Raw genomic sequence first — 9,999 nt, 5'->3', positions numbered from 1 at the left:
TTAGAAGCCTATATAGAGACAATACCTATTAGTAAGAATCAACAGGAATTAATTATACATTTAGAAAGCAGAGATAGGTTAACTTTGTTAACACCAGTTTTCCTTCACTGTTTAAAATCACACTTAGTAACCTGGTAGGTTTCCATATTGGTTGATTCTAGTAGTTACTTCATTTCAAGGAAATTTTTGAACATGAGAATGAGAAGAGTTTCCATGGGAGTAATGGTTATGGTTATGTAGTCAAATAGAAGTGAAAAATATCCTCACAAAAGAGGACTATTTCTTTTTTATTGAATCTTATTCAATTAGCTTTCACTTTTGGCATATACTTATAATCTGGCAAGGATTTGAGGATAGGCCAAGGAAAATGAGTAAGAAAGAAAAAAGAACAGCTTAACAGAATGAGTGTGATATGGAAATCCTTATGATGAAGTGAGTGACTTCAGCACACTTTCCTAACAAATGTGACTATCACATTCAAATGAAATTTAGATGTAAATAAACTAGCCAAGTCAATCAATATCCCAAATTCTAGAATGTTTACATGTTACTAAGTTGCAGTAGACTTTTGATATCGTCTTGACAAGTACAAAAGACAAAAGATGTTTTAATAAAATAAATCATAACATTCAATGTAATTATTATTTCAAATATATTTCAGACTTCTTATATACTTTAGGATACTTATTTTGTTTGTAATGATATATTTTTTTAAAAATTTCTACATTTCAAATAATTGTAAGACTACATAACATTATATAGTTACCAATGATCAGTAATCCTTAATATTAAAAATGAAAAAAGAGCAAAAAAAGTATCTTTGTTGTCTTCTAATTTAGAACAATATTGTGAAACTTGAATATGCTGAATCATTTTATCACTTTCAAGTTTCTTATATATATATATTAGTAATTTACACTCTGTTGGTATTTTCATTAGAACAATGTTGATAACAAAAGTTCACTCACTGAGTTTAACTCTTTAGTTCATTTAAACTATATTTCTGAAGAGTCATAATTATTTGATTCAGACATCCTGTTTGATCATATTCCAGTTGTGGGTCTCTGTATTTGTTCCCACCTACTGCAGGAAGAATATTCCCTGATAAAACATGAACAAGACACGAGAAAAGTAGAATGTTGTTAAGGGTAATTTTATTGCTTGTTCTTTTAGAAAAACAGTGATATTGCTTTTCCCCTATCTAGGTCAGTGGCCTATCTAGTCTCACGTTCTTGGCCATTGTATTAGTTTGCAACATGACAACAGAAACACTTTTAAAGGAAGTATTTAGTTTGGGCTGGCTTAGAGGTCAGAGGATTAATACAATACTGTCATGGCAGGAAGCATGGCAGCATGCAGACAGACACGGTACTGTTGAGGTAGCTTAGAGTTCTACATATGGAGCCATTTTCCTTCAGAACTCCACATTGAACTCTCGGGTCCCTATATGTAGAATATTCCTTTACAGTGTGTGAATACATGTCACTATGATTGGTTTAATTAACAACTGACTGGCCAATAGCTGAACAGAATAAGATTAGGTAAGAAAGCCAAACTGAGAATGCTAGGAAGGAGAAAAGCAAACTTGGGAGTCGTCAGCAGAAGCAAAGAGAAGCAAGATGGGCATGCCACACTGACAAAAGGTACCAAACCATGTGGCAAAGCATAGATAAGAAATATGGGTTGATTCAAATGTAAAAGTTAGGTAGCAACAAGCCTTAGCTATTGGTCTAGGTTTGTAATTAATATTAAGTCTCTGTGTTGGTTATTTGGGAACTGGCAGGTAGGAAAAAAATGTCTGCCAACACCTATAGGCTTGAGCCCACATCATAATGCAAAACAGCATTGAGTCTAACTTCAAAAGTCCCCATATTCTTTCAAAGTTTCAACAATATTTAAAAGTTCAAAGTTTCTTTTAAGACTCAAAGCAATCTCTTAGCTGTAATGTCTAAAATAAATGTCTAAAATAAAAATCACATACTTCCCAGATATAATGGCACAGAGTATACATTACTGTTCTATGATATCTATTAAGGAAAGCTGCTATTAGGGAGTAGAAGTCTAAGAGAAAGAAGTGTGTTGTAGTCAGTCATGTTTTGGTCCAATATTTCCTCACTACACACCCTATCTTACCTTTTGGAACAGTAATGTATACTCTGTGCCATTGTATGTGGGAAGTATGTGATTTTTATTTTTTCTTAGACTTCTACTCCCTAATAGCAGCTTTCCTTAATAGATATCATAGAACACTTGAATTTCCAAAATCTTGGGATCTCCAACGCAATTCAGGTTTCAAATTCACAGTTTTACACAGTGGCCTCTCTAGAACTCCATGCAGGAACACCTCTGACACATCCTTGGCCTCCTCAGCTTCCCTTAGTCAAAGAGGAATAACCCCTAGCTGCTTTCTTGTATTCTTGACTCTAGAATGCAAAACACATTACTGAAGCTGCCAAGTACTGCTGCATGCTGGAGCTAGAAAATGGTCCCCCTTGTTCAAATACATTTTCACCAGTTTTCTGTTTGTGAAGGTTTTCTTTGCTGCCTAAGCTTGGCTGTCTTGGTACTAGTTCTGTAGACCAGGCTTGCCTTGGATTCCAAGATTGTGTTGCCTCTGTCTCCTGAGTACTATGATCAAAGGTGTATACCATCAATCGTGGGCCTAAGTTGTTCTTCAATTCTTTTTTATAGTCGGAAGCTTAGCTTGGTAAAGTCTTGCCTTGAGGTCGTCATTCCCTTTATTCCATTTGACATCAGGCTTTTCATTAAACTTTTTTCTGGTGCTCTTTTTATCCTCGAAATATATAGTTTGTATTTTCTTGTTCAGCTTGCTCATTTTCATTATAGATCTTCATAATATTGGTTACTAATAACCAAACAATTCCTAATAAGAAAAACATTTAATTGATGCTAGATTACACTTTCAGAAGTTTAGTCCATTTTCCTCATGGCAGGAAGCATGGTGGCACTCAGGTAGACATGTGAGTGATTGGCAGGTGGCATGAAGAAGAGTACCACTGGGTCTGGCTTGAACTTCTGCATCATCAAAGCTGTAGCTGGAGTTTTCCCCAGTCCTATACAGGCCTGCAGCTGCTCAGACCCAAGTAAAGACACAGAGACTTATATTACTTATAAACTGTATGGTCGTGGCAGGCTTCTTGCTATCTAGTTCTTATATCTTAAATTAACCCCTTTCTATTAATCTGTAAGTTGCCATGTGGCTTGTGGCTTACCGGTATTTTACATCTTACTTCTCATGGCAGAGGTGGCTGGCAGTGTCTCCTGACTCAGCCTTCCCCTTCCCAGAATTCTCCTCTCTGCTTATCCCACCTATACTATACTTCATGCATAGCTACTGGCCAATCAGTGTTTTATTTATCACTCCATCAGAGCAACACATTCACAGCATACAGAAAGACATCCCAGCACTATACTTCCTCATAAGGGCACACCTATTCCAACAAGGACATACCTCCTAATAATGCTACTCCCCATGGGCCTAAGTGGGGCCATTTTCTATCAAATCATCACAGTCCACTCCCTGGCCCCCTTAGGCTTGTATCAATGTTATAATGTGAAATGCATTTAGGCCAACTTCAAAAGTCCCCACATTCTATCATAAGTATCAGCACTGTTTAAATGTCCAAAGTTCAACGTCTCTTCTGAGACTCATGAAATCTCTTAATTGTAATCCCCAGTAAAGTCAAAATGAAAGAGCAGATCACATACTCCAAAATATAACATCACATGGTATACATTGCCATTATTGGACCAAAGCAAGACTGTAAACCATCTGGGAAAATTTCAAACCCTGCATCTCCATGGATGATGCCAAAGTTTTCTTCAGTTCTCCAAGTCCTTTCAGGTTTGTTAATTTCAACACACTTATTTTTCATAGACGGCTTCCACTTCCTGTTAGCAGCTTTCCTCAGCAGGTATTCAATGGCTCTGGTAACTCCAACATATTGGTCTCCAAGGCAATCCAGGCCTCAGCTTCACAGCTTCAAACAATCGCCTCTCTAGGCTTCCATACAGGGACATCTCTGACACATGCTTAGCCTCTTCTGCTTCCCTTAGTCACAGAGAGGGATTCAATAACCTCTTTCTTGTATCATTGACTCTAAAATACAACCATGTGGCTGAAATTGCCAAGTTCTGCTGCTTTCTGGGCCTGGTACACGGCCCCTTAGTTCAAATACGTTTTCCCCAGCTTACTGTTTTCACTGCCTAAATTTGGCTATCCTGGAATTAGCACTGTAGACAAGGCTGCCCTGGAACACAGAGATCCACTTGCCTTTGCCTCCTGTTTCGATAAAAGGCATGTGATACCATGCTGGCCTTAAACTTTTCTTTAATTTCTTTTCAAAAGCTTAAAGCTTAGCTAGGTGAGGTATTGTCTGGAGCTTATCACTTCCTTTATTCAATTTATCAGGCTTTTATTTAATCTGTTTATTTTCTTGATCATAGGACTCAGCTCCATTAAACTTCGTGGCACTCCCTTTCTCTTCAAACTGTACATTTTGTATTTTCCTTGTTTAGCTTGCTCCTTTTCATTATAGATCTATGTAATATCAGTACTATTAACCAAGAAACACATCCAATAGTAGCTTGTTTTGAAATCTACTCTGCCAAACCTGTTAATCCACAACTCTTCAGTTCAGCCTCAGGCAGAATTTTGTGCAAGGGTAGAAAGCAGCCACGTTCTTAACCAAAATATCATAAAACAGTATCTAAGCCACACACTAAGGTTCTTCTCTTCTGAAACTTCTTCAACCAGGTACCCAGAGTTTAAATCACCCTCAGCACCCTCTTCCTTGTTCCTACTAGGGTGGCTCATGAAGCCCCACTTAAAGTGTCCAATAACTCATCTAGTCAAATGTCCCAAAGTGTTCCACATTCCTCCAAACAAAAGCATGGTCCAGCCTGTCACACCAGTCCTTGCTACCAACTCTGTCCTAGGATTTCTTTTGCTATGAAGAAATACCATGACCACAGCAAATTTTAATGAGGAAAACATTTAATTGGGATTGCCTTACAGTTCAGAGACTTAGTTCTTTATAGTCATTACATGAAGAATGGCAGCATGCAGGCAGACATAGTGGTAGAGAAGCAGCCAAGAGTTTTATATCCAGATCAATAGGCAGGAGGAAGAGAGAGTTACACTGGCCCTGGCTTGAGCTTCTGAAACCTCAAAGCCCATCCCCAGTGACACACTTCCTCCACCAAGGTCATACCTATTCTAATAAAGCCACACCTCCTAATAATGCCAATTCCTTATTTTTTGTTGCAAATATTTTTATTAGCATGTATTAATTACACAAAGCAATGAACTTTACTATCACATTTTTATAGGTGTATTAGATAGAGCACTCTAGAGAAACAGAACTGATGGAGTGAATATATATATATATGTATATATATATATATATATATTTCTACAGTTGCTTAGCAGATTGTCTTACATGATGACTAGAGTGGTCCAACAGTGGCTTTCTATATGCTGTCCAAGACTGAAAACCAGCAGCTGCCCAGCCCATGAGAGCCTTGGGGGAGTCCTCAGTCCACATTGCAATATCAGAATCGCACTTCTGACAACAACAAAAGCTGCCAATGGTGGGAGCTGCAGGGTGGCTGCACATGCCCCCAGCAAGTTGAGGGATGGGCGAGTGAAGCAGCACTGCTTTCTTTGCAGACAGATTTCAATTTGGGGGAGGATCTTCATACACACACACACACACACACACACACACACACACACACACACACACCAGCTAATTCTTCCTAGAAATACCTTCAGACATGCCCAGAGGCACGTCTCCTAGGTGATTACAGCCAGGTGGTGATCAGTGTTAGCCATCATAGCCAGGCAGAATCAGTGCATTCCTTAAATCCTAGCCTTTGGGTGGCAGAAGCAGGTGCATCTGCACGATTGGAGAAGCCAACCTGGTCTACACAGTGAGTTCCAAGGCATCCAGGATTACACAGAGAAACCCTGTCTTAAAACAAACAAAAAGAGCCAAAAGTCAAGTGGCAGTGCCCGTAGCACACATCTTTAAACCCAGCACTTCGGAGGCAGAGGCTGGTGGATCTCAGTGAGTTTGAGACCAGTCTGGTCTACAAAGCAAGTTCCAGGACACGGAGGATTACACAGAGAAACCTTATCTCAAGAAACAAAAACAAGAACCAAACAAAAAAGATGAATCATTTACAGCAGGGTTGTTAATGATCACAACCCAAACAGGTATGGCAGATGCACCTTTAATCCAAGTGCTCAAGGCAGAAGCAAGGGGTATCTGTGAATTAGGAGCCAGTCTGGTCTACATAGTGAGTCTCAGGACCGACAGGGCTATGTAGAGAGACCTTGTAGCCAGAAAACACTTGGGTGTTACTTTGATTACATTCACTACTCCAACACCTTCTGTTACGTCTCTCTTCCTCCTGTAGCTCCTCCTCTTCCTAGTTCCTCCTCTGCTTTCCTGCCCACTGAAATGCTCCCGTGCTAAACTGATCTACATAATTCCTCAACTTCCCAGGTGACTCTTGATGGAAAAATTAAACTGACTCAGCTGGATTTTTTTTTGATAGGCCTGGGTCAAGCCAACTCCTTAGGAATTCCTTAATCCAATCAAGTTGACAATCAAAACTAACCATCCCAGTACAGAAGGAAAAACAGATTAAAAATTTAAATGTAAGACCTAAAATTATGTGTGTGGATCATACCCTTAATCCCAGCACCCAGGAGGCAAGGTAGCAGGTAGAGCTGAGTTCTAGGTCAGCGTTGTCTACATAGTGTGCTCCAGTCCAGTCAGTGCTACAAAGTGAGACCCTGTAAAACCAAAAACAACAACAACAAAAAAAACCTTACTAGAACAGGTAAAATTTCATGACAGTGGGTTGAGCAGAAATGTCCTCAATATGGCCCCCAAACACAAGCACACACACACACATCTTTAGCACCAGCACTTGAAGATCTATGAGATCTAAGCCAGCCAGGGCTATATATAAGTATATATATCAAGATCCTGTCTCAAAACAAAACAAAGTACTCACACCTATAATCAGAAAAATGAAAAGTCACCGTGATAAATAACAGTCTATTGTAGTTTTTAAAGCCAGGAACATTTTGGTATAACCTCTGTGTCACAGTACATGTTGAGTGACTTTTTACTTGAGTACTGACAAGAAAGTGCTTAAATCAATACATAAGCTTGAAATGGTGGCACATATCTGTTATCACATTAATTCGAGAATAGTCTGGGCTACTTAGCAAGACTGTCTCCAAGCAAGCAAGCAAATAAGCAAGCTGGCATACCCTAGAAGAAAAAGTATTTTCATAGCAAAGGCATTCAGTCTATAATTTCAATTGTTTGAAATACAGTTGTCCATTAATAAAATTTGTGGTGATATTTTGTTTGTACTCCAACAGATAAAATTTGCCTGAAAATCAGAGGACAGAACCAACCACTAGATTAAGCATAGAGGCCAGGCAGTGGTAGCACACACCTTTAATCCTAGCACTCCCGAGGCTGAGATCTAGCTGGACCTCTGAGTTCAAAGCCACACTGGACTACAGGAGATTGATCCAGTCTGATCCATGGTGTTCTTGGATACCCAATCTATGAACACTAAGTTTCTTACAATAACAAAGTATCTGCAAGTGAACTATGAGCATCCTTCTGAAATATCTTCAGCTTCCTTTGAGCATCAATGTAATGCCAACACTACTGAAGAAGTCAGGACAAGAAAAGTCTGCACGTGTTCTGTGCACAGTCCACCCTAGATGTTTCTAAGTCATGGATGTGGGATCTGTGAGTATGGAGAGCAGCTGTTTGGAAAAATTCTGAAGCTCTGTGTTTTCTGATCCTAGAAAAGCAAGAAATGATAGAATACAGTTAGAAGCTGGAGTGGCTTAGCTCTGGTAACCGGCATAAGCATAGTAGTTTGCATTCCAGTGGTTCAAGCTGAGATATTCCTGATTAGGCTGCCTGTACTGTTAGTAGAAGAGGTCTGTCCCCAGGAAGTGAGATGGAGAGAGTCTTTGGAGAACAGCTTCGCTGAACTGGTAGGTCAGCTTTCTCTGGATTTTTGTGATCTCTCCAGTCCTGCTATATTTCCTCAGGGCTCTAGCCATCTTCTGGTAAGTCATGGGTTTTTTTTTTTTTTTTTATTTTGCAATACAATTCAGTTCTACATATCAGCCACAGATTCCCTTGTTCTCCCCACTCCAGACCCCCTCACCTTCCCCCCAGCCCGCCCCCCATTCCAATCTCCTCCAGGGCAAAGCCTTCCCCACAGACTGAGATCAACCTGGTGGACTCAGTCCAGGTAGGTCCAGTCCCCTCCTCCCAGGCCGAGCCAAGGGACCCTACATAGGCCCCAGGTTTCAAACAGCTGACTCATGCAATGAGCACAGGACCCGGTGCCACTGCCTGGATGCCTCCCAAACAGATCAGGCCAATCAACTGTCTCACCCACTCAGAGGGCCTGATCCAGTTGGTGACCCCTCAGCCATTGGTTCATATTTCATGTGTTTCCGTTTGTTTGGCTATTTGTCTCTGTGCTTAATCCGACCTTGGTCTCAACAATTCTCGCTCATATAAACCCTCCTCATTCTCGCTAATTGGACTCCCAAAGATCCACCTGGGGCCTAGTCATGGATCTCTGCATCCAGATCCCTCAGTAGTTGGATGAGGTTTCTAGCACGACAATTAGGGTGTTTGGCCATCCCATAACCAGAGTAGGTCAGTTCGGACTGTCTCTCGACCATTGCCAGCAGTCTGTTGTGGGGGTATCTTTGTGGATTTCTGTGGGGCTCTCTAGCACTTTGTTTCTTCCTATTCTCATGTGGTCTTCATTTACCATGGTCTCCTATTCCTTGGAAATCATGGGTTTTTGGTTGCCTTTTCTTTTCCCCCAAAGCTCAGCAAGCTTTCCTTTGTTTTTTTTCATATAAACTGAAAGACACCTTTGGTTTTATTGACCCACTGAATACAAGACACCATCTCCAAATTGCACAGAGATTCGAAAAGGTATTCAAACAGCCAAAGCTTCTTCCTGCTTTCTCTTCCCTTCTGCTGGAAAAGGGGGGGCTTGTACCAGCTGGTTTTTAGTTATTCTCTGCAGATATTGATGGAAACTTTCTTCCAAATACAAGTCCCCAGAACCATTTGTTACACGTCTCCAGTTATAGGCAGGCTCTTCTGGGGGTGATATTCCACAACAACTGGAATTGCCTCTCATGTGAGGGTAATGGTTAAGGAAAATCATGTAATTTTTATGTTCTGGGGGACATATTAGCTCATACTAGCACTATTATTGAAGATGCTGTCTTTATCTGTGTGTATTTCTGGCTTCTTTATAAAAAATAAGGTGTCCATATGTGTGGGAACATTTGTTTCTTCAATTATACTTCTTCAATTATACTTGATCAGTGTGTCTGCTTTTATTTCAATTACCATGCTGCTCTTAGTAATACACCTCCATAGCACAACTTGAAACGAGGGATGGTGATACCTCTAGCTGTTCTATTACTCATGATGGTTTTAGCTACCCTGGATTTTTGTTGCTGCTGCTGTTGCTGTTGATGATGATTGTTTCCATATAATGCTGGAAACTGTCCTTTCAAATCCTCTCAAGAATTATTTTAGAATTTTGATAGAGATTGCATGAAACCTGTAGGCATCTTTTGGTAGAATGGCCATTTTCACTATATTAATCCAACTGATCCATTAGCATGGGAGATATTTCTATCTTCTGATACCTTAAATTTATTTCATCAAGGTGATACAATTTTTATTATAAAAAATTTCACTTGCTGATTAGAGTTATCACAAGATAGTTTTTTTATGGCTATTCTGAAAAGTATTGTTTCTTTGATTTATTTCTCAGTCCATTTGTCATTTGTATAATAGGAAACCTACCAATTTTTTTAAGTTAATTTTTTCTGGGATTTTCTAGACAGGGTTTCTCCGTGAAACAGCCCTGGCTGTCCTGGAACTC

General features: G+C 39.8%; 1 pseudogene; it reads right to left on the bottom strand.

Annotated features, from left to right (window-relative positions):
* Positions 1-7,909: 7,909 nt before the first annotated feature.
* On the bottom strand, positions 7,910-9,535 carry LOC131900071 (transcription factor Spi-C-like; annotated as a pseudogene).
* Positions 9,536-9,999: the final 464 nt, after the last annotated feature.

Source organism: Peromyscus eremicus, chromosome X (assembly GCF_949786415.1).
Source record: "Peromyscus eremicus chromosome X, PerEre_H2_v1, whole genome shotgun sequence".
Classification (NCBI taxonomy): domain Eukaryota; kingdom Metazoa; phylum Chordata; class Mammalia; order Rodentia; family Cricetidae; genus Peromyscus; species Peromyscus eremicus.
This window is presented reverse-complemented; position numbering and strand designations above follow the sequence as displayed.